Source organism: Puma concolor, chromosome F2 (assembly GCF_028749965.1).
Source record: "Puma concolor isolate L17-30 chromosome F2, mPumCon1.1.hap2, whole genome shotgun sequence".
NCBI classification, from domain to species: Eukaryota; Metazoa; Chordata; class Mammalia; order Carnivora; family Felidae; genus Puma; species Puma concolor.
Window position 1 is genome coordinate 2,359,633 of NC_141684.1, and position 23,260 is coordinate 2,382,892.

At 54.8% G+C, this 23,260-nt stretch overlaps 1 long non-coding RNA gene across 1 annotated transcript; it reads right to left on the reverse strand.

Moving 5' to 3' along the window:
* Window positions 1-20,999: 20,999 nt before the first annotated feature.
* On the reverse strand, window positions 21,000-23,049 carry LOC147571790 (uncharacterized). Its single transcript, XR_015246955.1, has 2 exons — window positions 22,934-23,049; window positions 21,000-21,697 (listed from the first exon to the last, which is right to left on the reverse strand). It is a non-coding gene; the product is annotated as an uncharacterized LOC147571790 (long non-coding RNA).
* Between the last annotated feature and the right edge of the window lie 211 nt (window positions 23,050-23,260).

A 23,260-nucleotide genomic window follows, 5' to 3' on the forward strand; every position in this document is an offset into this window, starting at 1 on the left:
AAAGGTATTCTCTTTTCTCTGAAGAGCCTGTGTCAAGGCACAGAGTTATAAAACTGTATGGTCTACCAGTGACAGTACCCCAGGAGAAATAGTGTGACCGAACTGTTGGTTCAGGGAGAGAGGGGAGATTCTTGAGATGGGGCTGGTGGGTGCTGGAAGCACTGGAGGAAGGGCCATGTTTGCAGGACAAGCTGAGGATCTTGGATTCCATCCTGTCCATAATGTGTGTGTGGAGGGGTGTGGGTAAGGGACATAGTCAGATCTGGATTTTAGAAAGTGTAGTTTTCAAGCATTCCAGGGGATCAAACGTCCGCAGGTAGAAGGCAGGAGGACAGATGAGGAAGTTGGTAATCACCCAGGTGAGAGAGAATAATTTGTTCACAGTAGCAACAACAGGTTTATCAATGATTCCAGTTGTTAACAGGGTCCAATAACTTCAGAATGTGGTTGACGATCCTGAGTAGCATACACTAAGAGCACCTTGGTGCCAAGGAGTGGATTTCTCCTTGCAGTGCAGTAACAGGGCGTGACTTTACACCTGGTCAGTAAACTCATGGCAGTTCTAGATGTAAGAAGACCCAGGAGGACTGGGCATGTCAGGTAACTGTGGCGTGGCAGGGCACCAGCTGACCATTCTTACAGGTTTGTTGCTTGGGCCAGACTTTTGGGGACTACCTGGGGACATTCATTGCTGGAAAAAAGTTCTCTGGAGAGAGTGTGAAGACTGGTTTAAGAATATCCAGAACAGTTTTGAAGGGAAGGTAGCACTTTAACTCAATTTTGGAGGGCAAGCTTGGAGCAGCACTGGGTAAAGAAGGGGTGGAGTAAGTTAAGGCAGGGGTTGGAAAGTTAGTGTGACAAAGACAAGTAGCAAGCCCCTTAGAATACAGAACACAAGAAATCGTGTGGAAATAAGCTGTATATAAGGAGGTCTGAGACGAGTTGTGAAGGACCTTGGATGTCAGAATAAAGAGCCATGGGTTCATTCTTGCGTAATGAGGAGTCATTGAAAGATTTGAAGTAGGGAAGGGATATGGCCAGATCTGGGTTTTATAAATTATTGTCCAAGAAGTAGAGTGGAGTTGGAGGTGAGAGATCTGGGACAGATGGGAACCACCTGGGAGACATTCAGCAGTCCAGGTAAGTGATGATCCAGGTCTGAATTTAAGCGGTAGCCATGCTGTGAGAGATGAAGCTTGGCAGGAGAGATAGAGAGACAAATACCAGGCAGACATAGGACTTGATTGGGAAAAATTCTGGAATGTAAGTGAGGATTATTGGGGTATTTGGAAGTGGGGATACAGCATGTGGTCCAAAAAAAGAGAAGTGACTTGCTCAAGGTCAAACCTAGAACTACTGCAAGCCTTAATTTAGGAGTCCTTGTCATCTGACTCCTGGATCAAGAGAGGTTTTTATTTTTGCATTGCTAGGCAAAGAACCAACTATCTGTTTCATTGTGTCCCAGCAGCCTGGGAATGATTAGTGTTGGTTGGGTCCTAGAAGCCTTATTTCATTACTGTTTGACATCTTCAAAGGACAGAAACTCCAGCCCAGACAACAGCCCAGGCTTATAAATTAGTCAATTTAGTTCCATTCCAGCTGGAGAAGGTGGATTTTCTCAACTTCACATCCTCTCTAAAATTGGAAAAGTAAGAAGAAACACCCTCTCAGCCTAGAGGAAACCACTATCCAGAAGAAAATGAACTATTTTCAAGGTTCTATGTGTCCTGTCATGGTTCTGTACTTAGGCAAAACAATTAGCTCTTCACATTGTGTTATTCCTGGGATTTGAAAAAAGGCATCAATGACCACACATTCACTTCAAATAGATCAATGTATCTAAGAGAAAAAAAGAACAGAAAAAACCCAAAGGGAACATGCACATATGTGTTACTAAATTAATGCATTAGCGGAGTTTGTGAAATGAACTCATTGATTTGGAAGAGGAAGACAAAGGAAAGTATTTCTTGAGCACCCACTATAAGCCAGGCACAGGAGAATATGCCTGCATAATATCTCATCTATCCAAGGAGGTGGCTATCAGTGTCCTCATTTTACCAAAGAGGAAATTGAGATACAGACAGAAAGTTTAAGTGCCTTGCTCAATTTCAAAACTACTGATCTGCAAATTTGGAATTCACCCCAGATACGGTTTGGGGACAGAAATCTCAGAAAAGGATATGCCCTAAAGATCAGAACGCAGTGAAGCAATGTCCTAGTGAGAGAAAGGTGGAACAGGAGAGACTTCCAGAATCACAAAAATGTTTCATGCTGTAACTGGGGTTCAGGAGCAGCTTGGGGAGAGGAAGCAGTTCTGCAAAGGGATGGGGAACACAGAATCAGAGAATCTTAGTGATTAAAGGGGATTATGGTGACCACCTAGTCCTTGCTCCCTAAAAATCTAAAACTGTGACACAGTCCAAACCAGTGTTCCTCCCTCCTCCTTGTGCACAGGCTCTTGAGATTCTGAGCAGCAGCTGCAGCCATTGAAATGGTGTTCATTTCCTTCCTTTGTGAGAGCTGCATTGCAAGTGAAGAATGAGGGAGAGTGGGGGTGGTCTGAGAAATGACTCACTGAGAAAGGCAAGTTCATAAATGGGTTGGCATTAGGATACAAGATGCTTGAAGCCCTCCTACTTGTTCATGGTTAATGTTGGAGTGCACTGAGTCCTCCGCTTTATACACTTGGCTGTGACGGCTGCGTTTATGAGTTGTAAATCTACTGGGGAAGAGTGAGTTCAGAGCGACAGACGGTTGTAATACTTTCTCTAGTTAATGTGCTCGGAAATGGAGTATTCCTGCCATTTGGGCTCATCGCAATTTCTCCTTGAATATGTGGGAAGAATACAATAAGGAGGTCAGAACCGTGGACAGAGCCCCTTGCCGACGAGGGAGCTGCTCTGGAATGGGTCTTGTGTCAGCACCGTGGACAGAGCCCCCGGTCGACCAGGGAGCTGCTCTGAGATGGCTTCTGTGTCAGCACCGCGGACAGAGCCCCTGACCCCAGACCAGCGTCTACACTGGGTGTGGAGAGACTTCAGGACTCTTGTTAGCTTGGGCAATCTCCTACAACAGCAGACTTGTGTGGTGGTAGGAGTGGGGGGGGGGGGCGGGGGAGGCGCGGGGCTGGAGGAGGAGCTTGGTCTCTGCACTTTGGTTCTCTGCTCTGTAGGCTGAGGGGGGTTGGAGTGGATGATTGTCAAACTCGATTCCTGTCCAAAATGTTATTCCCTATTAGCATATCTATCTGCCTTTGTCTTGGTAGGAAGCTTCATTTTCATAAAATAAAAGTAGCAGCCTCTTACATCTATAAAGCCAATTACAATCAGAAATACTCTTCACATCCTTTTTGTCATCAGACCCTAACCACGTGCCATGAGACGGTTTGGGTAAGTACTGATTTTAGAGCTGAGGATCCCGAGATTCACATTCATGTCCAACATCACTCAGGGAACCAGAGACAAGAATCAGATTCCAGTCTTGAATGCTATGCTTCCTCTCACAACATGATGACAGGACGGAGGTGGGCTGGTAGAGAAGCTGGTTTAAGACGTCCTTGCCTTCTAAGCTTTCACGGTGGGGAGTTTTGCATTAATAATGGAAAGCTGCTGCCAGAGGTATCTCTCTAAAACACAAATTTCATCATGTCGCTCCTCTGGTTTAAAGCCCTTTAAGGGCTCCCTGTGGCCCACAGGATAAAGTCAAATAATCTTAGTAAGACTTTCAAAGCCTTTCAAAGTCTGACCCCAACCCACCTCTCTGGCTACAGCGCCTGACACTCCATCTCAAGCAGCTTAGTATCCAGTCCCAGGAAATTAGTTATTGTTCCACAGAAATCTCTTCTGTGGCTCTGAGCCTCTGCATATATTGTCCTTTCTGCCTCGGATGCTCTCCCTTCCCTCCCCTGCCTTGGGCAGATGATGGGTGAACTTGGGCTCATAACCAAAACTCACTCAATGTTCCATCACCTCTGAAGTTCAAGCCAGTTCAACAGGCTGAGTTTCACTTTATTCTCTGTGCTTCCACACAGCTTTGTTCTTACCTCAATTATCACATTTATCACACTGTACTCTAATTATTTGGGCACACTACTTTCTTCCAAACTAAACTGTGAACACCTCCAGGGCAGGGGCTCCAGCTGATTCATCTTGGTTTACCCTGCCCGTACTGAGTTGCAGACGTTCACAGGGAATGTTTGTGCAATGAGAGCCTGGGATCAGAAAACTAGTTTACAAAAATAAAATTATGACAGAGGACCTTGGTCTTTAGCAGAGTGCCTCTGGAATGGTTGGAGGGATCTGGAATCTGTGGGGTCAATAAGAGAATATCCAAGTGCCAGTAGGAGCCATTAGCAACCAGCATCATTTAGCCCATTGCAGTGTTCTGGCCCCTGGGGTTGGGCATTCTTTGTGGACTGGAGGCTATTGCTTCTAGGGCAGAATCCAGTTATCCATTCCTCTCTGGTGTTTCCATCAGTAGGGGTGGAGCTCACTAAATGATTCATCCTACTGCCTTGCCTTGCCATAAACACAGTCAATGTTGGTGGTGAGTTTAGATCCTACATAGCTAAAACTCATCCCATAATTCAACAAACCTTTACTAAGCACTTACTATGATCTGAACCCAGTGCTAAGTGTGGGAAACAGTGAGACAAACAAGCCACCGCCTGTCCCTTCCTAGAGAATACCCCAAGGCAAGGACTGTGGATAGGCATAACCCACATGAAAGAGGTAGGACATGGCAGACGCTTCACACAGGGAAGGTACAGTCTAGTTTAGGGGGTCAGGGAGAGCCTCTGTGGGGAAGGATGTTATGCACAGGCGGGGGGTGTAACACACAGCTCTTGCGTATTCAGATGTGTCCCATTGTCTGACGGCTGTCAGGCTCCCCTTTGACTCACCCTCATGACCTGTGGCTGTAAGCAGACCGCCAGACAGTCAAAGTCACTTTCACTCATTCTGAGGAGGTGCTAAAGAGAAAACTTGGCTGGAAGTGAGGATAAGGGGTGGGGGGAGGCTGTTGAATTTCCATGAGCTCCTGAAACCAGCCTTCACTTCCTCTGGGACCCAGTTGTGACTCCCATCACTTGAGGGTGTCACGCCTTAATGCCTCCATCATGACCAGACTCTGCCACTAATGGGTGTGTAATTTGAGGGATAATGCAAAATCTGTTAAAAATTAGGGCTCTGGATGTGTTACTAGCCGAATGGGTGGGTTGCAACTGGGGATCCCATGATGCCCTGCTGATCTGCAACACTTGTGTCCCCAAAGGCTATGACAACCACTAGCATCTGCAGGGTTGGCTAGATGGCCCCGTTGGGCACATGTGGGGTTGAATTCTTCCAGAAGTCCTTCGTGTGAAAATGTTCCAGATCTGATCCTCACAAAATCCTGTTAGGTAGGTAGGCCATGCGTTATTATTTCCACTTCATGGACAATACACCTGAGAAGTAATTTGGCCAGAATGAGGGGGTCTGGACAAGGTTTATTTTCTCCCAGCTGACATTCAGGTCACTGCTCTCTATATCAATGCTCGGGAACAACTCAACCTTCTCCCGACGGAGCACCTTCACAGAACTGCTTATTTAATGACTCTGTTGGATGCTGGACCATATTTATTTCTGCACACCCAGAACACAGCTTGGAGCACAGAGCGTCTCCATGAGTCTCTGCAGGTGACGAATTCCAAGGAGTGGGAGACCCAGGCCCAGCCCCGGAGCCCCCCGCCAGCGCACAGCTCAGACAGCAGCCTCCTCGTTTCGATTCCTCCGTCCATAACATAGGGTGGGATTAGAAGACCCCAAGAAGTGCCTGCCGTGTTAGAAAGTTCAGACTCCTGCTCCCTCTCTTATTTCTGCGTAGCCTTGGTGGGGCCATTTAATACCCCTCAGCCTCATCTGAATAACAGAGGGAACAGAAGACCCCCATTGAGCGGTCCTGATAATCACATAAAACAACATATGCAAATCACTCCGCCCAGATCCCAACAAGCCTTGTTTGCCAGGCTGCAGCTACTTTTAGACGAGTCCCTCCAGGTCATGATGGCTCCTTTCGGCGCTCTGCCCCCACTCGCGCTGGCGCTGGGGGCTGGGGGACGGAGGAGTCCCCTGCCCGCCTGGAGCAGCATCCATAACCTCATCACTCTCCTGTGTGGCTTCCCCAGTGGGGCGACTGAACCGCAGAGATTGGGAGGAGAGAAACAGGGAGGAAGGAGAAAGGGCAGGGAGGGAGGTGCAGCCGTATCAGTGATGCCAAAGAGGACGCTTCAAGTGGAATGCGGCACTAATTTAAGTCCCAGGATGACTGACGTATTTTCCATGGTGTTTTATTAATCAGCCTCAGATGGAGTGCAGTTTGCAAATTTCATGTGGCAGCTATTAAACGTTTTCTCCTACGTAAGTAAATGAAAGGGATTTACTAATTCCGGCAGACACATCATGAATTGATAATGGGAGTGAGCGCCCGAACGCAGGCGGACATGTTGAAGCCGCTCGCAACGCGGCCCGCACCCAGGTCCCAGCTAAATGGGTTTAATCCCTCACGCGTGTTTGCAGCCCCGTGAACTCAATGAATATTGATACAGCGGCCGAGGGCAGTGACGGTTGGGAGAAGCGTCCGGTCTGAGAGCCCGTGTTCCTGTTTCCCCTGCGAGGACAGTCCCGGAGGGAGGAGTCGGGGCAGGAATATCCCCGGGTGGTTAATTTTCCACTGACAAGTGAGGCCTCTGGGTGTGAATTGCTGTCTCCATCCCCGAAGAGGTAAAGAAGTCTTTCCAGGACGTGGGGGGGGGGGGGGGTGGCAGAGCAGGAAAGAGGCCTCCTGATGGCATGGAGGGCACCCCTGCACGTAGACCCCTGAGAAGCCAAGACCACCCGTGGGCGGGGACAGAGGCTAACCAGACCCCAGGCGCACCGCAGACAGGCCTTGCGTGCCCCCTCTCTGGGCCCAGCATGCACAGCTGTAAAACAGGAGCCTTGGGGTCAGGTCCACACGAGTGGTACGTGTCTGTCTCCCCAGAGGTGTACTTTGCAGGCGGGCACGTGCGGGTGGGCACAAATGGCTGCACCCCGGAGGCTCTGGAAGCCGCAGTGGGACGTGCTGCGGGGTGACCCGTGCCCTCTCCTGCTTCTTTAACTTGGGTTAGTTTCAGTTCAACCAAGTTCAAATCCACTCTGTGACGTCACGGATACTTCTCTCTCACCCGCCCTGTGTCAGGCTCCGGGGGTGCAGGAGGCTGTGCTCCCCTAAACTCTGCGGGCACGTGTGCGATGGGTCCCACACGAAGGGGGCCTCCCTTTATCCCAGTGAGGTCCTCACGATCCGCATCATTGTTTCCCTCCAGTTTACCTGCTTTAAACATAACGCGTAAAACGCCCTTCCCTTCCTTTTGCTTCCTGAACAACTCCTGGACAACCTTCAATGCCTCGTTCCAGCGTCGCCTCCGCCGTAAACCTTGTAGCTACCCGTCTGCCGCCATCCACTGTCATTCCCTCATCTGGCGCACAGCTCGGGTGGCAAGCAGACATCATATTTTCCACGTTCCTGTGAGCCCTTCGGATGCAGCAGGGACACGGCTTCCTCATCGTCACCGAACCCCAGGCCTAGAGGACATCCTGGCCTTGGGCAGCGTTCATGAATGAATATTTTTTCTCCCGAGGTCTGATGGAAGAAAGGGCTGAGAAAACCCATCAGTGTCCCCAGCCTCTGGCTCCTTCAGTTACGGCGAGCGTGTGGCTCTCAGCCAGACTGCCTCGAGTCCTCACGGTAAAGGCCTCTCTGCCTCGGCTCCTGTACCCGATCCCACACGCCAGGCTCTCAGCAAGACATGAGAAGCCATGCCAGAAAAATCACATCCGAACAGACAGAGAAAGAATCAGCACCGGGCACAGATGTGACAGAGCTGTTAGAACAATCAGATAGGGCATTGAAAATGACTGCAATTAATATGGAAAAAGCAGGCAACCTGCCAGGCCAACAGGTATCGTCAGCCGCGAGACGGAGATGCGAAGGGAGCATCCAAAGAAGGTGCTAGAAGTCAACCGCGGAACAGAAGGGAAGGGTGTCTCCACGGGCTCAGGCGCTGGCCAGACACCGCGGAGAAAAGCTCCCCGAGCTTGAGGAGGGGCCGGCAGAAACTTTTCAAACTGAAGTCACGGAGGAAAATAAGGACAAAAACAACAAAATGGAAACAAAATCTCCAAGATCCGTGGTATCAAAAGGCAAAACAGTCGTGTAGCTGGAAACACCAGAGAAAGAAGGCGGGGGGTGGGGGGGGGGGTCCAGACCGACCTCCAGCATTGGTGCCGCCCTTGACCTGCACGGCCCTTCATGGCCAGGACTCGCAGGCTGCTTGGATGCTTTCACCTGAACCGCTGAACCCGGACCCCATAGCGCTGGAGGAGGGCGGGGCACATGCCATCGGCTGGGATGCCCGGTGGCTGCAGCAGAAACTCTGTGCATTGAGAGCTTGGCCTGCAGGGGTGGCTGAGTCCTGCACTAACGGAGTTCACTGGGCAGAGTTTCGGCAGCTCAAGAATCCCCAGGAGGCCAGGGAGTAGACAGGAATAAAGGGAGCTGCGCAGGGGGCGCCTGGGGGCTCGGTCGGTTGAGCGTCCGACTTGGGCTCAGGTCATGATCTCGCGGTCTGTGAGCTCGAACCCCACATCGGGCTCTGCTCTGACAGCTCGGAGCCTGGAGCCTGCTTTGGATTCTGTGTCTCCCTCTCTCTGACCCTCCCCTGTTCATGCTCTGTCTCTCTCTCTCTCTCTCAAAAATAAATAAACTTAAAAAAAATGAACCATGCGGCCAGAGATGCCGTCCAAACCATCCCTCCAGTGCAGGGGGCCACTGTTGCCACAGCCGCTGAGAGCCAAACGCCCCACACAGCCCTCAGCTCACCCTGCAGCTCACAGGCTGTGGCCACGGGGGAAGACGTCTCTCCTGCTCCCGCACTGCGGGCACCCTAGGCCACTGTTCCTCACCGGGTGAGCAGGGAAAGGCAATGCTTAGGCTTCATCGAAAGCAGCGTCTGCGGGCCCATGATGGGGTGACGCGCGGGGCTCCACGGAGAGAGAGAGAACGGGTCCTTTTGGGCATCACCCCCAGGTGGCCAGGAAGCAGCTACGGACCTAGGAAAACTGATAACCCGCAGAAAAGGTGAAACAGAAAGTCTCAAACACAAGGGTTGCACTGCCCCCTTCACCAACATTGCTGTGCTTTTTTAAGTTTATTTTTATTTATTTTGAGAGAGAGAGAGAGAGAGAGAGCGCATGCGGGGGGAGGGGCAGAATCCCAAGCAGGCTCCATGCTGTCAGTGCAGAGCCTGGCGCGGGGCTCGAACTCAGGAACCGTGAGATCATGATCTGAGCTGAAATCAAGAGTCGGACTCTTAACCGACTGGGCCACCCAGGCGCCCTGATGCTGCTGCATCTTTAGCCCATCGTTCAAAGAACACAGTCACTCTGGACTGAATGTCTATGTCTCCCCCAAATTCGTAGCTTGATATTCTACCCCTCCTCCGTGTGACAGTATTGGGATGGGGGGCCTTTGGGAGGTGATGCGGTCTCGAGGGCAGAGCACCCTGAATAAGGTCAATGTCCTTGTAAAAGAGGCCCTGGAAGGCTCCCTTGTCCCCCCTTCCACGTGAGGACATAGCAGGAGAAGACCACGTGTATGGATCAGAAAGAGGGACCTCGCTCGGCGCCCAGTATGCCGGCACCTTGACCTTGGACTTCGAGCCCTCGGCACGTGATGAGGAGTAAGTTTGTACCGCGGGGCTCTGCTACAGCAGCCCCAACAGTCTAGGACAGCATCTGGCCTTCGTCGGACCTTCACAGTCGCCCTGGGGACAGATGCTCGCAGGGGAGGACACTGAGGCTCAAGGAGGCTTAGCAAACACCGCCCACGGTTTGCTCAAGGCTGTGACGGGAGCTTTGTTCTCATTTAACTTTCCCTCGCCCTTAAGATGCCAGCTTTCTGGAGCCGTCCGGCTGGGCCGCGTGGACATCGCCACAGAGACTGGGTCTCTGTTCTCCGAGACGTGCTTCCTTGTCTTATTAAACTTTGTTGGCTGTAACATTTTGCACTGAAAGAGCTCTTTCTGCCGAACGCCATCCAGACTCATGCATTATTTACCAGCTAATATCGCAGAAGCGATGTATACAACCCCCTGTCCGCAGCCTCGGAGGCGCCGAGGGCGGCCAGCCCCACTCGTGCGCCACCGTTGGGTCAACCTCTCCACCCCTGGCTCTGCCACCGCACTTGCTCAGAACTCCTTTGGCCGAAATCGAGCGTGACTGGCGGGAGAACAGAGACTCGGTTCATCACCAGCCTGTCTAGTTAAGATGAAGAGAAAAGGGGGCTTTGTGATTTATGTATTAAATCTGCGGGCTTCCTCCGCCCTTCAAAACCTTCCCTCTCCTGGGTCTGTCCCTCTCTGCGTCCGGGGACGGGTAGTCTGATTTGCTCACCGCTCTGTCACATGCTCGGCTCATGCCTACGTCTGGTTTTATCCTCCCTGTTGGTCCTGCACCCTCCACCACCGGGGCTTTTCCACCTCCTAGCCAGCGACACCTTTGACCTCGTGCCTCGCCGTGTCTGCTCTCCATGCGGTCAGGGCGCCCACTGAAGGAGGCCGGCCTCTGCCCGCGGAGAGTGGAGGGCACTCGCATGGGCGGTTTTGACGAGCCGGGCCTGGAGGAACCGAGTGCCCAGTGCCTGTGGATGGCGACCGCAGGAGGCTGGGAGGCCAGCCTGGGAGGAAGCTTGCATTGTACCATTTATGGAAGTAGGGGGTCTGTTTTGCATGAAATACATTAAATATGAACTAAGTTAGGAAGCCCGAGGGTTATGCTATTGAGGATACACCGAGGCTGATGCAAGCGTCTGTGAGAGAGGCTGGGGTCAAGGACAGGTACAGAACTCTGGAGACCAGCAGAGATGAGGGCCCCAAACAGGACTAGAGGAAGGAGAGAGTGGACCCGGTGAGCGACGCACCCCCAGCCTGCGGACGACCCGAGAAGCGGGACAATCCGGGAGCAGAAGGGGGGAGCTTCCCTGGACGGCCAGCTCTTACAGTCACCGAAGCCACTTTTCTCATTTCCAAAATGGAAATCATAATGCCTGCCTTGCCTTCTGGCAGAACTATTACGGACACTCTCCCTGATAAAGGGCAGGGAAATACATCTGCAAAGTTCCGAGGAGGTTGGGAGGCATTATTCACAAAAGACGTTTCCATATGCTTCCCTTAAAGACCCAATTCCCCTTACAACATTTATGGGTTGAATCAATTTACAGGAATACATTTTGCACCTGATTTCAGGAGGGGCCCCGGGCTCCCCGTCCCCGTCCCTCCCCCGATGCTGTTTCGGGCCCTCGGCCTCCATCTGATCCCCCCCTCTGTGCTTTGTCATCATGCCTCACCCACGCGTGGGTGGCTCCCTCCCTCCCTTGTCCTCCAGGATCCCTCTCCCTGCCCTGCTTCCCCGGGATCTCGTCCATTCCTGCCTGTCACCCACCACCTGTGTGCCCAGGGCGTCAGACCCTCCCTTGCTTGGTGTTCCCATCTGCCTCTCCAACACGTGACGCCGTGCAGGGGCCGCTCAGAATGACTAAGGTAGCAGTCATCATATTTTCTCCTCCACTAACTCTGCTTCGGATCTCTCTGAGAACGGCACCCGTCGGTTTCCAGCGGCCCGCCTCCCAGCTTGGAATCGCCTCTGCCTCCTTCTCCTGCTCCCGCAAGACCCGCTGAGGACACATGAGCCCCTCCTTCCCTCGAGCAGCTCTGATTGGGTCCTGGTTCTGCACCTGCTACGGTGCCAGGCTCTGGGGACAGAGCTGGAGACACTGTCCTCGCCCTAGTGGGTGAGCTGGGGCCCCCGTGGATGAGGTCTCTGCCCCCCACTGGGGCAGACTGACTCCGCCGGCATCCACTAGGTGCTAGGCAAACTGTCACAAGTCCTCGTGTGTCCCCTCAGGAGAAAGGGCCGGAAGCCCTGCCCGAGAGGAGCCGGTGTCATCTGAAGGACAGAGGGTGAACACGGAAGTCTGAGCTGTGCCTGCCTTTCCCTGGAGCTCCCCCAGGTCACACCCGAGTCTCTTCTGGAGCCCGGCTGTCCTGGCCACCTGCCCTGTCCCACAGCCCCCGGTGTCCCCGGCCGCTGTGCTGGAAACAAGTCCAGGAGAGACATCCAAGGAGTCAGCACCCCGGATCTCCCCTCGGGCTTCACGGGCTTCGAGACTCTACTCCCCACTCGGGGCCGGCGACACAGCCCCAGCCCTCCCTGCTTTTCCAGAATCTTCCATTCTGCAGCACCCCCCCCCCCGCCAGCCTTCTGGCTCCCCAAAGGTGGGACTCACTTCTCTCTCATGAGCCTCGGGTGGTCCTGCTGCACCCCTGCTTGTGGGGCCCCTGCCCTCCTCCCGGCCCCCGGAGGGTGTTAGCCTTTGAATGCTGCCAGAAGCCTGAGGCCTTCTGGGCAGACATACCTCCTGTGGCCTTCCGCGATCTCCCAGAATTCCCCAGGCCCGGCAAGTTTATGCACCCCTGTGTTGTCACAGCGCTTGAGATACTGTCGGGGCTGATGGTGGGGACGATGGAGGTGGTGCTGACGGGGGTCGTGACAACGGGCAGCGGCTGCTGTGTCTGAAGTTCTGACCTTGCCCGCCCATCTGGAAAGCCCATATGTGAACGTCTGGGAGCCTTCCAGAAGGAGGAAGAGGCACATCAGGGATTAATTGTCACAAATAAGCTAACCTGTCCTCCTCACACAGCGTCTAATCGTCTCGTCGGGGAAGGACTGGGGTGGACAGTTGACTCATTGTGAACCGGTTTTCCATTCTCTCCCTTCCCCAAAAGGGACACACACACAACATGCACACACGCACACGACGTGCACACACAGACACACACACAACACACACACACGCTCCGCCTGCCACCCCCTCCGACCACAGGCAAAGGATAAAGACCCGGAGATCACCGAGCATTTAAGGCAATGCTCCAGGAATTAAGGGAAGTGAGCCCAGGGCCCAGGGGCCGCTCCCCACGTCTGGGGGCTGTGGCAGCCTCTCTGCTTTCTGAGGCCGAAGAGGACGAAAGAGGAGGGATTTCCTTCTAGGAAAAGACGAGTGATCCCCAGGGTCCCTGGGCACGCCTGGCAGAGGCCCCCCCGAAGGCACCGGGCAGTAGGTCCCCCTGAGGGCACCCAGGAGTGGGCAGCGTGGCTCACAATCCCGAACTTGGAGGAGATACAGGCAAGGTCCCTTGTCTCCTGTGCTTCCTATGGCCCGGATCCAATTTGACTGGTGTCCTTATAGAAGAGGAAATTTAAAGGCAGACAAAGAAGGAGAATGTGTGTGAAGGTGAGGACAGCCGTCCAGCAGCCAAGCAGAGAGGCTGAGAACACACCCTCCCTCACAGCCTCAGATGCAGCCAGCCTTGGCCTCCAGGACCGCAGGTGTCTGGGTCAGCCGCCCCGGATGCTGACACACCTGGCCGTGGGGAGGCCCAGAATCCCGCCAAGCACACAGGTGTGCGTGACCTGGAGGGGAGGGCACCCACAGCCCAGGGGACAGCCCATGTCCCGTGCGGAAGGGGAGTCCTCTCTTCCGTCCCTCGGGGGACACCTCTGGGACACATCCCGTGGGCCTCTCACAAGGTCCCGGCTGGGCTGCGGTGGGGACCAGCTGAACCATGCACCCTTGTGTGGGTGATCAGTGTCCCTCACTCCCAGCCACCCCTCTCGTCCCCCAGAATAATATCTCCTGAACCCCTCTGCCTCCACACCACGGTCTTGGGCCTGGTATTCCCGAGCGGTTCTGGCCGGGACGTGCAGACAGTCCCAGAAGGCAGCAGCCCCACCTCGGGATTTTCAAGTCTGCTGAGATAAGGGGACGGGATTTAGGCCAAAGCTGCTATGGAATCACCTTTGTCACGGGGAGTGTGTGGCGGGACGTGACATGTTCCCTCGTGTCCTGATGGCCGCAAGGTGCTCAGGAAATAGGTGCCGGGTGGGGACCCAGGATTTGTGGTCCTGGATGGAGCTTGGCCGCAGCTCCGGGGCTCAGTCTCTGTGCTGAGGACGCGGAAGAGAGTTCCCGCAGGTCCGATGGATGCTGGCCAGAGCTCCCGGGTGCAGGCCGAGAGGCAGGAGGCCGGAAGAGGGGGCTTTCATCCGTTTGGGGTAACTTAGATGTGGGGGGACAGGGTTTGCCGTATCACGTTCTGTAGGCAGACTTGGTCTATTGTTTTACTCCAGGAAGGATTTTAATTTGAATCTTATATTTGCCAGATTCTGCTATGCCCGTCGGGGGCAAGGGAGGAATGTCGGGTTTAATCCCCACATAACACGTCTCACTGACAAGAGCCCACGTGGTGGCCCTATTGCTTGTTTCGAACGGCAACCCTGGACGTTGGCATCTCCGCACAGAATCTCAGGGTCCCCCGGCCGACGGCAGTGATGCCCGGCACGAGGTGCCAGGCAGCTTTCCCGTACGCTTGACATCGAGGCCCCTTTGGACATGAGGGTGTAATCGGCACCCGGGCGCACCCCGGAGGGCGGGCTGGGCTCCAGACCACACGGCGAAGCAAACGTCACGGCGAAGCAAGTCAAATGAATTTGTGGTCTCCCGGTGGCTATGAAAGTCATGTTCACGCTACACTGTTGTCTATTAAGCGTGCAACAGCTTTGGGTCCGAAAAACAATGCACGTACCTTCATTAAAAATACTCCCTTGCGGGGCGCCTGGGTGGCTCAGTCGGTTGGGCGTCCGACTTCAGCTCAGGTCACAATCTCGCGGTCTGTGAGTTCGAGCCCCGCGTCAGGCTCTTTGCTGATGGCTCAGAGCCTGGAGCCTGCTTCCGGTTCTGTGTCTCCCTCTCTCTCTGCCCCTCCCCCGTTCATGCTCTGTCTCTGTCTCAAAAATAAATAAACGTTAAAAACAATAAAAAAAAAATACTCCCTTGCTACACTTCAGCTCGGATCATGATCTCACGGTCCATGAGTTCGAGCCCCACGTCAGGCTCTGTGCTGACAGCTCGGAGCCTGGAGCCTGCTTCGGGTTCTGTGTCTCCCTCTCTCTCTGCCCCTCCCCTGCTAGTTCTCTCTCTCTCTCAAAAATAAATAAACATTAAAAAAAATTTGTTTAAATACCCTCTTGCTAGGGGCGCCTGGGTGGCTCAGCCAGTTAAGGGTCCGACTCTGGATTTCGGCTTAGATCATGACCTCATGGTTCGTGACATCCAGCCCTGCATCGGATCCAAGAGCCTGCTTGGGTTTCTCTCTCTCTCCCTCTCTCTCTCTCTCTATCTCTCTCCCCCTCTCCCTCTCTCTGCCCCTCCCCCACTCAAGCTCCCCCCCCACACACAGATAAATAAATTAACATTAAAAAAAATACTCTCTTGCTAAAAATCGCTAGCCCTCATCTGAGCTTTCAGCCAGTGCTTCTCTCTGCTGGCCGAGGGTCTGCCCGAGGCCGACGGCTGCTGGCTGTTCTGCGTGGCGGCCGCTGAAGCCAGGGCGGCGGTGGCCAGTTTCAAAACAAGACGACAGCGTGAAGTTTGCAACGACAGCGGGCGCTTCCTTTCACGAACTATTTCTCTGGAGCAGGTGACGCTGTCTGACAGCATTTTACCCACAGAACTTCCTTCCCAAGTGGAGACCGTCCTCCAAGCCCTGCCACCGCCTTACCAACTAGGGTTCCGGAATATTCTAAATCCTCTGTTGTCCTTCCAACAATCTCCACGGCATCCTCGCCAGGAGGAGCTTCCATTCCCAGAAAGCACGTTCTCTGCTCCTCCCCGAGCAGCACCTCCTCGCCCGTCAGCTTTATCCTGAGATGACAGCAGTTCAGTCCCGTCTTCAGGCTCCGCTTCTGATCCCGGCCCTCTGGTCCCCACCGCCTCCGCGGGGCTGTCCTCCGCGGCCATCCTGGACCTTCAGTCTGTAAAAGATGCGCTATCTGGGAAGCACAGCTCAGCAAGGGGTGCCTGTGCGCGGAAGGTTACGAGGGCTTCTCCTAAATCCCATATTTGGTTAAACTGAAGTCCTTTTTCTCTTCTGCTGAAAAAGAAGTGCTCACATGAATGCACAGCGGCCAAGGGGCAGCCCCTGGGGCAGAGGCAGACGGAGGCCTGGGGACCCCTGTGCTGATTATCTATCGCAGCAGAACACAGTTTTACAAACGACACACGATCCGTTATCTCGGACCCGGGAAGGCTGGCGGCTGGTCTGCCCAGGGCCTCGCTGGCCCCTCCAGGGAGTCAGCCAGGCTGTGTCTCATCTGGAGCTCGGGCCTCTTTCAAGTTCATGTGCATTGTTGGCACAATCCCGTTCCTTGTGGGGTGGGGCTCCTGTGGCCCCTTGGGGCTATCTGCCTTCCTCTGGGCTGGCAGGACAGGCTCCCTCTGTGCCTACAGTCACGACTTAGGTAGCATGGGACTGACCTCCTCACCATGTGCCATCTGACACGGCCAGATCGGGGGCATGATCACCTGTTCCTGTGTAAATCCCCAGTCATACACAGGGGAGAGGATTATAATTATACAGGGCGAGAACACAGGTGGGAAAGCTGGGAATCCTGCCAGCTGTGCTCCCTCCCCTCCCTCCGGGCTCTCCGGAGTGGGACACAGCCTGGGAGGGTCTACAGGGGACGTGTCCGCTGTCTGCAAACAGGTGGCCCAGGCACAGAGTGGCCTGGTGAGGGTCAAGGTTCCCAGCCTATTCTACTTCCTCTTGGCTTACATGCTGCCCCTCTGTGGCCCTGCATTACGGGACAGTCATTGGCCAGCATCCTCTGAAGGCAGGACATCGGAGACAGAGAGGGGATGGCCTCTAGAATCATTTTGAGAGAGAGAGAGAGCAGGCGAGGAGCAGAGAGGGAGGGAGAAAGAATCCCAAGCAGGCTCTGCGCTGTCAACACAGAGCCCAACACAAGGCTCAAACCCAAAAACACTGAGAAAATGACCTGAGCCGAAACCAAGAGTCGGATGCTGAATCGACTGTGCCCCCCAGGCACCCCTGGCTTCTATCATCTTAAACAAAGACCTCCATCCGGGACCACGGACGGACATTGTGGCCACAGAGGCACAGACTGACGGCCTGACACCTGAGGGTCTTCCCTCCCACCACAGGCGGGGACAGCAAAGGAATTTGTGAGAAAAGACCTCCCTGCTTGGCACAGCCTCTTTCAAAGACCGTTTGCCCACTTCTTGTAAAGTTAAACATAGTCTTAGCATATAATCCAGGAATCATGCCCATAGGTATTTACCCAACTAATTTAAAAACGTATATTCACATAAAAACCTGCATGCAGATGTTTATAGTGTCTTTACTTAGAATTGCCAAAAATAGGAAGGAACTAGGATGTGCTTCAGCGGGTGAACAGATAAGCACACTGTAGCTCGCACACGGCGAAATGCTCCTCCGTGACAAAAAGAGGGGGCCGTCGGGGACGGCAGACACGGGGAGTCCTGACCGCACACGGCTGGGCGAAAGGCGCCAGTCGGAAAGGCTGCACGCCATACAGTCCCATTTATGGGACATTCTGGAAAAGGCAAAACTAGGGAGACGGTAAGCAGGTCGGCGGCTGCCAGGGGCTCGGGAGGGGTGGGGCGGGTGAGCACAGAGGGCCCCCCAGGTAGTGGAGTATCGTGCGTGAGGCTGTGAGACGTGGGTACATGACATCATGCATTTGTCTAAACCCTGGGAGCCCTGAGAGTGAACCTTAATATATGTAAATTTTAAAGACATTTTGAGGTTCAGGGGATCTCAGGATAGAGTGAGAAAATGCGTCCCAACAATCCAACTGTATTACAGATACATGAACCGTGCTCACCGCAGGGGGTGGGGAGAGGTGCTGTCCTGAGTGACTTTGAAGGGAGCGAGTCTGTGACCAGGGGCAGGGGCGCTGCCAGATGTCTGCTCCAGTGGGAACTGGGTCCCCGGGGCCGGGCTGACAAGTCACTGCTGCTGTGCGGAGGCCGGGACCCTCCGTGGTGGACACGGAGGCAGGAGCTGGGCCTCTCACCGTGAGTGGAGGTGACAGGTGAGCAGGACGGGCCGGAGCGGGCCGTGGAGTGCCAGGGACGGTGCGGAGCCCGAGCGCAGGTGAGGTGCCTCTGGGTCACCCAGAAACGGGCGGACGCACACAGAAACGTCCCCAGGTCTGTGTGCCCATCCACAGCGTGTGTCCCTGCCCTGCCGGCTGAGGGCCCAGGGGAGGTGACGTCCGGAGGCACCAGGCACTCCCAGCGCCCAGAGAGGCGGGCGCCTTGGAGAAACGGCCGGTTCCGGGACCAGGACTAGCCCCGGGCACGCAAAGTGAGCGCAGGGCCTCCTGCTGTGTAGGCAAGCAGGAGACGTCCACGCGGAAACATTCGGACGGGGCGAAAGCCCGCTGGAAGAGCGCCCGTGGCCAGGCTGGAAGGACTTCGACCACAAAATAAATAATATTGTATTGGATTATAAAGCAAAGTGCAAAATTAATATCCATGAGGCCGTATGGATAGAAATAAGTTATGGCATACGCAAGAAACTGGGGGAGAGTACACAAAGCTCTGGGCCCGAAAATCCCAGATAATGTGGATACTCTGCCCTCAGGAGGGTGCGTGGGCCCCGCTCTGTAGGTGTGGGCAGCACGCCGTGACGTCCTTCCCAAGAGGACAGTCTGGAAATGGGGAAAGAGCACCCTGACCGTGCAGAAACGCTGTGGCCAACACGACTCAGCCAGATGGCCAAGGCCAGCATCGTCGTGTAAGTCACGTTGATGGCAGGTGCCCTCGATGCGTGTGACGAAAATGGAACTCACCTCGGCGGCCTTCCTCCCCAGATGTGTAACGTCAGTCAAAAAAAGAGGAAAGCATCAGGCACATCGGGAGAGGGGACCGTCTACAAAATCCCGAGCAGCGCTCCTCACAGCTGCCAAGGTCACTGACGACAGGGCCCGTCTGGGGAGCTGTAGCACCCACAGGAGACAGGAGACGAAATGCAGTGTGGTGTCCCCAGGGCGGGGTGGGGGTGGCTCCTGGGGCAGGACAGGACAGAAGACAAAGACCGAGGAATTCTTACTCTGGACTTTTGTTGATGATAATGTCTCCATATCGGTTCCCTATTGTGACAATGTGATACTAATATGTTAACAAAGGGGTAGAGCGGGCGTCGGGTGTGTGGGAGCTCAGCGCTGGCATCACCCCTGTTCTGTAAATCTGTCCATATTGTAAGTTTCATGCTTTAGGTAAACACACGGACACACACGCATTGAGGTGGCATTTCAGTTGGTGATGTCCTGCCTTCCGTGGGAGAATCCCTGGAACCACGTGCCACAGGGACGCCGGAGGCTCCACCGTCTGCTCCGTGTCAGCACCGTCAGGCCTGGGACCCACCGTCTGGGGAAAGCTGGCACGTTTGGGTTGAAAAGCTCCCAGAAGATGGGGCGCCTGGGCGGCTCAGTCCATTGAGCATCTGCCTCTTGATCGCGGCTCAGGTCATGATCTCCCAGTTGGTGAGTTCGACCCCCACATCGGGCTCTGGGCTGAGCCTGGAGTCTGTTTGAGATTCTCTCTCTCCCTCTCTCTCTGCCCCTCCCCACTCGCCCTCTGTCTCTTTCAGAAAGAAATAAATAAACATTAAACAAAGTTCCCAGTTGGTCTCCCCCATTTGGCTCAGTGCGGAGTTCATTCCAGGAGCAGGAATCCATTCCTGTGGGGGCTCCCTGCTCGGGGCACACCCAGGCCCCTCTCCGCCCCCACAGAGGGCCCCCGGACCCCCGCCTCCCGGGGCCGTCACCGGGACAGAAGGACAGGGCGTGTGGGACTGTCCGGCACAGGGTGGTCACAAACATGTGGCTCGTAGGATGATGGTGTCACTTCTGCCCCCGTGTCCCCTCGTGTGAGGGACAGGCAGTGCGTACGCATGACCTCGTCAACACCAGCAGCCCGCGGACTGCGCTTCAGAGAGCCCAGGTGACTTCCTCGTGCTCACACAGGCCGGCGGAGCTGGAGCTGGGGTTGAAAACCCGACAGAAGTTTCTTACACAAGATAGTAAACTCACTAACTTAAAAGGAAAGTACTGTTAAGTTGGACTTCTTTAAAATTCAGCTGGTTGTTAAATTGGTACAGGGCCTCTCTGGGGTCAGGCTCCGTATCTGCGTGTCTTCCCCCAAACTCCAGGCCCGTTATGGACGAGCTGACGGCCACCACGCGGCCGGTGTTGGCCCGAGGAGAGGGGACCGTGGACACAGTCTTCCAACCAGCTCTGCTCTCAACCAGCACCGGGGCCCCAACCTCCCTGGCAGGGGGAGGGGTGGGTAGGCCTCTCACCCCGGCTCCCTCCCTGTGCATTCATTCCTGCCCCCACCAGGACAGGGCGGCCCAGGGAGCCCGAGTCTGATAGGAAAGAGCCCTAGTCTACGGCCATACCACCCTGAACGCGCCCGATCTTGTCTGATCTCGGAAGCTAAGCAGGGTCGGGCCTGGTTAGTACTTGGATGGGAGGAAAGAGCCCTGGACTTGGCTGGGCCGGCTTCTCCCGGACCATCGTCTGGTACCCACGTCCCTCCTGGTTCTTCAGGGGGAGGGGGGGTGTCATCCTCCCTAACGGGAGAGGCCCAGGCATGCCAAACGGCTCCAGGTGAATGCCAAAAGTGAACAAACCCAAGAAGGACAGTGTCAGAAGAAGGATCCTCAGAGAAGAAAGATCCACAACCTTGCCCCTGCCTTCACCCCCTCACAGAGTGGCTCTGGACAGCGAGCAGGGCTGTTCGAATTATCTGGGGTCCCTGACGGCTTAGAGAATCAGGTGAGGTCTATGCACCCTCCTCAGAAAAATGTGCAGACACGGGCACACAACCTTGCTTATGACTGTCACGATCTTTGGGGTTCATGGAGCCCGTGAAGCCATGTTAAAAACCCCAGTCCCCGTGCGTGCCACAATCAGTACAGGGTAAATGACTAAAGAGATAAAATTAGATGTCTACCTCATCGCAAACACAAAAATAAGTTCCAGATGGAGTAAAGACCTATATGTGAAATGCAAAACTGTAAAACGTTTTTAAAAAGCACAAGAGAATGTTTGTATCGCATCTCGGTGGTGACAATACAATAAACACACAAACCAGAAGAAACCAAACGACCCAAGAGGAAAATGGACAGAGGACGAGAACGCCAGTGCGCAACCAGGCAGCTCTCTGGCAAGGAGACCCAAGAGGTCAGTAAGGCACGGCGGGGGCCGGGGGTGGGGTGCTCATCCACACCCAGAATCGGGGAAAAGCAAAATAAAGCCTTAACGATGCACCATTTCACACCCATCACCTGGCAAATGCTGATGCGTCTGATAACACGAAACGTTGGCGAGAACGTGGAGAGAGGGGAACTCTCACCATCGCTAGCGGGCGGTAAATTGTCGGAGCCACTTTGGAGAGCAATTTGGCAGCTCCTGCGGAGGCTGAGGTGGCGCGAGCTCCTGCGAGGACCGCACGGTTCCGCTCTGGGTGGCTCCCTGCCGGCGACGGCGTGCGCTCGCTCACGACGACGCTTGTTCCCAGAGGCTTATTCGTCAGAGCAAAAGTGGCACGCGGAAAGAAGGTCTCTGCCCGGGGAAATGTGTCCATACTGGTTGTTCGCACGACAAGAGGCCCAACGGTGGTTACGAGTGAACTAGATCCGGCCCCATCAGCACAGATCGAACTCCAAGATGCGCTATTGAGTGAAAAGGGAAACAAAGTCATGAAAGGGAAGGTGCGGGACGGCCCCCGCACGTGGGTTTCTGGCGCACGCAGCCATATTCTGTTTCGTGGACGAGCACACTGGCTCCCGGACAGCAGCTCCAGGAGAGAGGAAGGCTCCCCTCCGTGGGTCGGGTGGCCTCTCCTCTGGTCCTTCAGAAACACCGCAAGCAAGCGGGGTGAACTGTTAACACCGGGTCCCCCCGGGAGCCGCCTAAGTGCCTGCTATCTTGTCGCAGGTACTTGGCTACATACGGGAGGTCGCTCACACTTTCATTTTTCTAAAGACAATGTCTCACGGTTGTTTTATTTTAAGCGACAGTAAATGAGCCCTGCCGTGGCCGGGCGGCGTTGCGCCCTGTTCCCGCCGCACCCCACCCCCCCGGTTGGGCTGGGACACAGCGGCACGCGGCAGGCTCCCCGGGCTGGGGCCAGGTCTGCAGGGTGGATGCAGTAGGAGGGGGTGGTCCTGAGGGGAGGCCCCAGGAGCACGGGGCTTCTCACTGCTGGTAAGGGACCTCGTGATGGGGCCCAGTCCCCATCCCCGTGTGCAGCATCCCTCTCCTGGACCAGAACAGGGCTGGCCCAGCAAGCCTACTTCCTATGGGAGACAGCACCCATTTCCTAGGGGACAGAACCACCCAGCCCCCGGTTCCTGTGGGACAGGGCACCCATAAGAGGGTGCTGTGGGGTGGGCAGGGGGGGGGGTCTCTCTGAGGACCCGACAGTGAGCTGAGAACTGAAGAAGAGAAAGATCCAGTCACTTGGGAAAGTAAAATTTTTTAGGCAGAAAGAATCAAAATTACAAAAGTCTCTGAATCGGAAGAGATTGATGACAAGGAAGGCCGGTGTGGCTGGAGCATAATAGGGCAAGAGGGTTTGGAGATGAAGAAGAGGAGACAGACTGAGCCCTGACACTGAGCCCTGACTGGGCCTGAATCCTTCATACACTGAGCCCTGGTCACACCCTGAGCCCCCACCCTGCTCACAGACTGAGCCTTGATCGTCATAACAAAGCAAACTGATTCCTGGTCATAGAGAGAGCCCTGACCTCTGGCCCAACATGCCCCCCATCCCCTGTCGTGGGCTGAGGCTTGATCCCTGGTCACAGACTGAGCCCTCATCTCTGGTCACAGATTCACTCCCGATTCCCGGCCGTGGGCTGAGCCCTGAGCCCTCCGTGCTCTCAGCCCTGCGTTTCCCTGGTTACCAAATGCTGCTTCTTGGGGGAAGATGGGAAGATGGCTGTGGCCGGGTTCTGCAGCAGGAAATCCCCCAGGCTCCCGGGCGCTGGGCAGGGACGGTCCCTGGCCCGGCCTGCACGCTTCCCTTCCGAGCAGGTACGTGAATCACGGAGGACACGTCAGGGCACGCAGCACGAGGCAGCTGCGTCTGTGTGCCTCTGCAAAGCCACCATGTGGTCCGTGATGCGATGCTAATTGCTCTCAGTGGTGCCTGGTGCTTTGTTAAAAAAAAATTTACTGTTGATTTTATTGAAAGGCAAAAATAGCACAGCATATGCTCTGACCATCTTCAG